General features: G+C 45.5%; 1 long non-coding RNA gene and 3 other non-coding genes across 4 annotated transcripts; all 4 read left to right on the plus strand.

Moving 5' to 3' along the window:
• Nucleotides 1-658: 658 nt before the first annotated feature.
• LOC127031996 (small nucleolar SNORD12/SNORD106) lies at nt 659-750 on the plus strand. Its single transcript, XR_007768694.1, has one exon. It is a non-coding gene; the product is annotated as a small nucleolar SNORD12/SNORD106 (small nucleolar RNA).
• On the plus strand, nt 705-6,244 carry LOC127031386 (uncharacterized). Its single transcript, XR_007768536.1, has 4 exons — nt 705-982; nt 1,965-2,110; nt 3,587-3,632; nt 5,712-6,244. It is a non-coding gene; the product is annotated as an uncharacterized LOC127031386 (long non-coding RNA).
• On the plus strand, nt 1,773-1,864 carry LOC127031997 (small nucleolar SNORD12/SNORD106). The gene has a single exon (XR_007768695.1). It is a non-coding gene; the product is annotated as a small nucleolar SNORD12/SNORD106 (small nucleolar RNA).
• LOC127031998 (small nucleolar SNORD12/SNORD106) lies at nt 3,695-3,788 on the plus strand. The gene has a single exon (XR_007768696.1). It is a non-coding gene; the product is annotated as a small nucleolar SNORD12/SNORD106 (small nucleolar RNA).
• Nucleotides 6,245-6,914: the final 670 nt, after the last annotated feature.

The following is a 6,914-nucleotide window of genomic DNA, read 5'->3' on the forward strand; positions in this document are numbered from 1 at the left end:
CCCATCTCCTACTCCTGCTCCTACAAACCGTGAGCAGGCGGTCGTGGCTTGCACAACCGCTCAGCCTTTCTGTATCTCACTGGCCAGCGGGGAGGGAGCCCGATTAGGGAGAGCCCAGACCGGTGCGCCCTGGCGTGGTGAAACGAGCATGGCCGGACACAGATGCTCCTCTGGGACTACGTTTCCCAGGTACACATGCGTGGAGCATGCGCAGTCAAACACTGTCCGCTATATAAGGGCGTTGCGCGGGAAGACCCTCCCTTTCTCGTGCTCTTCACTGAGAGGAGAGGTGAGTGGCTTGTGCGGGGGGGGGTGTACAATCCAGTGTCATCTGCGGCCATCCGCGCCTGTGGGTTCCCCCTGTCTAGCTCCAACAGCGCCTCGCAGCCCCTACTGCTGCACTCGGCCTGTATTGATGGGTGTTCCTCTGGAGGGGCGGCGGGGAGCCGGCTGCACTTCGGGGTGCGCCCCGCTGCCTGGGGGAGTCCTTCGCTAGCGGCTGCCTCTGCTGCTGCAGGCTGCCCTCGCGCTGGCCGCCACCCCCGTCCCCCAGCGGACTGTCGCTCCCCCTGGAAGAGGGCCCGGGAGCGTGTGGCCGCTGAGCGGGTTGGCCGCTCTCTGCTCCCCAGCCAGGGGTGCGCCCGCAGCCCGGGGTCTCGCTGGTGCACGTGATGACTAAAGCTTTTTTCCCCATCAGAGCGACAGTGTTGATTTCGCTACTCTAAGCCAGATTCTGTCTGATGCACCAGCCCGGGGAGGCGGCCTTTGCTTTGCTCCCGCCAGCTGATCAGCGAGGCTAAATCTCTTTCGCCTCTTCGGTCTTTTACTTCTCAGGTCCAGCAAGCAGGAGCGAGCAACATGTGCTGGAGACCTGGCCTGGTAGCGCAAGGCCAGGCGCGGCCCCAGGAGAGAACCAGCAGGAAGCACCGCTGCTCTAGTTATGAACCCACTGTGTCCATTGCCCCTCGTGGAGGAGGCAGCGGTAAGTCTGTCTAGGAATAAATACCCTTAGCTGCTGTTTTATACGATTGTTTCTTGGTGTCTGCATGTAAATACTGCATGAGGCTTTGCTTAGGGCAGCCCAGGTGTGGGTGGCTGTAGCGAGCTAGCTAGGTGGACTAAGCAGTCATTGTACAGACAGAACAAAAATGGTCTTGCCCCAAAGAGTTTACAGTCTAAGTAGCTTAATACTCTATATGGCCTCCTCCATGGTAAACTGTCACACCTCAAACCAGCATTGCCCCAGCCAACAGATGTAAGCCACTCGTATTTTGCATCCTTTTTGCCACTTTCTCTGTCCAATATCCTAGTCTCTCTTTGCTATCTTAGGCTCTCATCTTTAAAGTGCCGCTCTTTCACCAGCCCGTCTCTTATCTTACCTCACCCACCTTGTCTCTCTTGCTCCTATAATGCTGCTGTTTCATTTCTTCCCCTTGTTTCTCAGCATGTTTTTTTCCCTTCCCCACATGTGACCAAACAACTGGCTCCTCTATCTTAAGCTTGCATAGCACCTACCACTGTAACATCTAAGGTGTTGTAGTCTCTAATTTAGATGGGTGCTACGTACTCACTGTTTTCTGGCTGAAACATGTAACTGGTACTCTTTAGGGTAACTTGTTAAAGTGTATTTGTACAGTTGCATGCCAACCTAATGTGCAGATAACCAGTCAGCGACATAGGTCACGTGTCTGTCTTGCTGAAACTGCATGCAAACTAGGGTGTCATTTGCATGCTGCCCTGGCACTTCCCTCCTCTACCTCATTTGAGATCTCACTGGTGTACATGATGACTAAACTTTTTTCCCCATCAGAGCGACAGTGTTGATTTTTCATTGCTTTAGCCAGATTCAGTCTGATACACCATCAGGGAATGGCCTGTCCTCTTTCTCCTCCTCCTCTCCTCTCCCCTCCCTGCCCCATTAATCCCGCCCCATTAATCCCACCCCATGGCTTTGTACTTTTTAGGTCCATGGCAGCAAGGTGGAGCAGCATGAGCCTGGGTGACCTGGCTCACTGAGAGAAAGGTGACATGGTGACCTGAAGCAGACTTGGAAAGAGAGGCCACTGCCCTGGTTAACAAGCCACTTGTGAGCCATTAATAGGAGAGAGTGGTAAGTTTCTGAATAAACATCTTTCAGTATCTGACAGCAATCTCAAATAACTTCTCCGTAGAAAGGAGAGACTGGCTTTAAACCCAGTCATGCATCCCACTTACTTATTATTAATTACGGTAATGCATAAGGGCCAGTTGAGAATGGGGCCCCATTATGCTAGTCCCTGTACAAACAACAGTAGACAGATGCTGCCCTGAAGAGTTTACGCTGTAATAGACAAGGCAGATATTTAATCTATCTGCCTCTCGGGCTAGAAGTTTGTGCATAGCACCTCCCAAGTAGGAGTGACTGCAGCCTTTGCTTTTAAACATTCTGTTGAGGTATCATTTAAAAAAAAAAAAAAAAGCCCTTTCACTTTGGATGCATCCTTTCTGAAGAAATATCTTGTCCCTCCATTGCCCACAAATGTCTGTTGCTGACCAGGTCGGCCAGCCTTACACATAGGCGGCAAATACTGCAAGTAAACAGCAGTGCATGTCCAGTGGTGAGGAACACAAAAAGCCAGGGCCCAGCCAATCCACAATTGCTCAGGTTGCTGGATGGCAGCGGGCACATTATTGATTGGGGGGTCATTAAGCTTTGCAAATGGTCCATGAGTGAGGAACATTTGTGGAAGTCTGGGAGCACTGAGAAATGTCTGCAGATGCACGACCCATGAAATGCAGGCCAGTCAAAATGGCCTCTGATAGGTGGTGTCTTCTGTGGAGACCTGAAGAGCTCTGTGAAGCTTGGAGGAGTCCAGTGGCACCTTAAAGACAGATTCATTTGGGTATAAGCTCTCATGGGTAGACCCCACTTCTTCAGATCCATGCACTCGAAGAGGGTTTTTTTATGCCTATGAAAGCTTATGCCCAAATAGCTCCATAGTAGCTCTGTCCAAGTCTATAAATAAAAGTGAACAGCAAAGCCAATGTGAGCTTCCCAGGTTTAGGTAGAGTAAACTGTGTGGCCTAGTTACCAGCATTGCATAACAGTTTACGGAACCAGACTTATGATGATGGTGGTGCCAGGTACAGAACTTTTAGGGCCATTGTGGCTGTACAGACAGCCAGGGCATGTGATAGCTAGTGCATCTGTATATAGCATGAAGGCAAATTTTGCAGCGTGGAGGTGTGCCGTGTGCATAAAGAGATCACAAATGTGTACACTACAGAGTACATGAAGTCCTAATAGGAAGGTTTTGTTCAAATAATAAGTAGATAATTCATTGAGTGGATTTATTGATGGCATAAAACAGTAAGTCTTCTCTCCTGTATTGCTGTTAAAGTTGTTTCATAATTTGATACTTGCAATCTAACTGAATTGCTAAGAACTAGTGGCACTCAATGTGGACTATAAAATCCTTTGTCAATCAAATGCACCCACTTGCTGCTCTGTAGATCATAACCTTTATAAGATGCAGACTGAATATTTTAAATGCCAGCAGCCCTGGAAAGTCAATTAATTCTCCTGTACAACATCTCTCTCCTGCAGGGACTATTACGTTGTCCGTAGACGTAGACTTGAGGATCTTCTTAAGGTAAACTGGGCTTTAATTTTTCTGGGGGAAAAAAGTGTTTGACAATCTGAAAGGCATGTCATTCTGTGGAATGTGATGACTTGAAACTTTTTTCCCCATCAGATCGGCAGTGCTGACCAAAACTTGCATTTTAGCCAGGCTGTCTGATTCCACAGATGCAGAGATGCTTTTCCTGTTCATGTTGCTGTGTAAATACCAATTACATATATACAGTGTTTCATGCCCAAAACGATTGCACATAAATGTAGACTACTTTGAAGGCAGGCAGCAATTGAGGGTGCTTTTTGCTCACATCTCAATGCTCGAAGATTGTTACACATGTTGGTGACTATATATAAACTATCATGATTTTTAGTAAGGCTGTTGACAACGTCTCACATGAGTCTTGTAAGCAAATTAGGAAAATGTATTCTATGTGACATTAGTATAAACTGGATGCAAAACTGGTTGAAAGACTGTACTCGGAACAGTTATCAATGGTTTGCTATCAGACTGGGAGGAGATATCTAGTGGATCCTGTGGGTAACAGTCCTGGGTCCAGTAGTAAACGTTTTTATGGATGACTTGGATAACTGAGTGGAGGTTATGCTTATAAAATTTGTGGATGACACCAAGCTGGGAAGGGTTGCTAGCAGTTTGGAGGACAGGATTAGAATTCAAATCAGCTTTGACAAATTGGAGAATTGGTGCAAATCAAACAAGATGAAACTTAGTAAAGACAAGCACAAAGTACTACACTTAAGAGAAAAATCAACTGCACAACTACAAAGTGGGGAATAACTGGCTAGGCAGGGGGTCTAGGGGATCACAAATTGCATATGAGTCAGCAATAGGATGTGGTTGTGTAAAAAAAAAAAAGCTAATATTTTGTCCAAAGAGATGGACAAATTGGAGAGAGTCCAGAGGAGAGCAACAAAAATGATAAAAAGTTTTGAAAACCTGATATCTGAAGAAAGGTTATGGGGGGGGAACCCAAACCTGGACATGATTGGGGATTGGTCCTGCTTTGAGCAGGGGGTTGGACTAGATGACCTCCTGAGGTCCCTTCCAACCCTGATATTCTGTGATTCTAACTGATCATTATTGACCACAATCCATGTTTTTATGGGCCCTGCAGAGACTGCTGTACTAGTCTAAAACAAAATGTAGATCATTGGCATAGCTGACTGTAAAAATAGCTTGTGTGCTATTACTGCTGTGTTAAAAGTGACTGAATTTATTTTGGGGGGAGGGCTGTGGCTGGGGTTTCTGCTCTTTTCACTTGTTGATGTGTTTGTGGGTGGGTCATCAGCAGACTTGTTAGTACTTAAGGTCCCATCCAGCCTGAAAGGCTGAAGATGAGTCAGGTTTTAAAAAGGTATTAAATGCTTGAAGATGCAGAGACGTGCCTAGTGAAATTTTCCAAAGCACCTGCTACTTAATTCTCCATTGATTTCAATGGGAATTAGGCATCTCGATGCTCTTGATTTAAATCCTCTTTAGTGATTAGTGCTCATGTCACAGGACTTGTGGGTGGAAAGCTCAATTAAGAGGGGAAAAGGATGATATTTAGTCAAAATTACTTTGAAACTGGTCTTAACAGCAACTTTAACTTTAGTGAGTAAAAAGAGCTTTTGTTGAAGATTAGTATTGTGCGCCTCAACTCTTCATTCGAGGTGTTTGCCTCCTTTATACATCAAGCCCAGGAAATGGCCCTGCTTTTCTTGTTTTTATCTTGGGAAACAACAGTATCTTAAAACAGGGGACTGAAAAGTTCAGTCTGTTGTGAAGAAGCAAACAGTTGTCTTAATTTTTCCAAAAGCTTTAAACATAATGAACTGAAAAAGCAGATTTATGTGGGTGTCTTGCTGTACTAAGTTTGCATATACTGCTGTAGCTGCATTGGGTCTTAAAATGCTCTGATAGGGAGGGAGAAGTAGCTGTTCCTTATTCTAGCTTGTGGAGAACACAAACACAAGGTTGAGTCCTGGTTCAGACTCCCATGTGTCACTCTAGAAGTGCAAAGTGACAAGAACTGCTTTTAACAGTCTGTAAAATAGGCAGACGTCATATGACTAAATCTTGACTTTCCCTTGACAGGTGAAGGAGTTGTCAATGTCAGCAGGAAGCAGAAGTTGCACTGTGAAGTAGCAGAAAGTTCTCCTGTTACTATTGCAAACATTCACCAAAGTGACAGTAAAATATCCCAAGTCTAAGCTGTTGTGTCCACATTGCTCTGCAATGACTTCATGGTCAAGCTTCCCTCTTTCTGTGTGGAGTAAGAAATACTGCATGTCCTGCCTCCTTAACAGATGCCTAGGGGCTTTATCCGCTCCACCGATACTGACTTGGACTCCTTATTCATTCCATGGGTGGTGAACCCGAGCCTACTTATTTACTGATACTTTAAAAAACCCTTGCACCCCAATCTGGGTCTGTGCTGGTTATGAGATGTATGTATTTTTTTCATCCTTGCAAACGGTATCTGTAACCCCCACCCATAACCCAAGCCTGACCCCAGATGTACAATACCTTCCCTCTCAGCCTGTGTGTATTTCATTTCAAACATTTCCTTTAATAAAATGTATTGCCTCAAAACTCATGAGCCATTTCGTTGGAAGGGATTGACCATCTATGGATCTTGATGTCTTTTTATGCAGTAACATACTACGTCAAGTGTTTGTGTCCATAATAGCTGTGTTCACCTCCATGCAAGCTGGGTTCAACCTGCTGCTGTAATGTGGAAGATAATGTACTAAAAATCATTCAAAGTACTGAGGTAACTTCTTAAATGGATTGAAGTGTGTGCTTCTGTATATGAATGGGAAGGTCATGTGGTTAAGCAGAGCCTGGGTCTCTAGACACGGTTCAAATCTGAGCTGTGCTAAGCAGATTTCCTGTTGGATCTTAGCCAAGTCATTTGATCTCCCAGCCTCAGCACCCCATGTGTAAAATGGGGATTATGCTTCCCTATGTTGTCAAGAAAAATCCATTAGTGTTTGAGGTGCTCAATACCACAGTTGTGGAGATGACAAAATACCTCAATCGCCTGTTCTAGACATGGGTGAATGCAGACCCCAGGCATAAGGTGATGCCAGTATCTTGAGAAGCTTTTTAAATGGTTAAATTGGGGAAAAATACCCAACTCTCAGCTTGTTTTCAGACAAATAAAACTACCCCTCAATCATCCTCCTTGGAGACACCTTTCTTAAAACCTACTTTGCATGAGATTCTGACATGGTGGTTGGGTGCTCTAAAAGGTATTTAGGTTTTGTCGGGCTATTTTACAGATCTGGATGGTCA

Source organism: Gopherus flavomarginatus, chromosome 11 (assembly GCF_025201925.1).
Source record: "Gopherus flavomarginatus isolate rGopFla2 chromosome 11, rGopFla2.mat.asm, whole genome shotgun sequence".
Classification (NCBI taxonomy): Eukaryota; Metazoa; Chordata; order Testudines; family Testudinidae; genus Gopherus; species Gopherus flavomarginatus.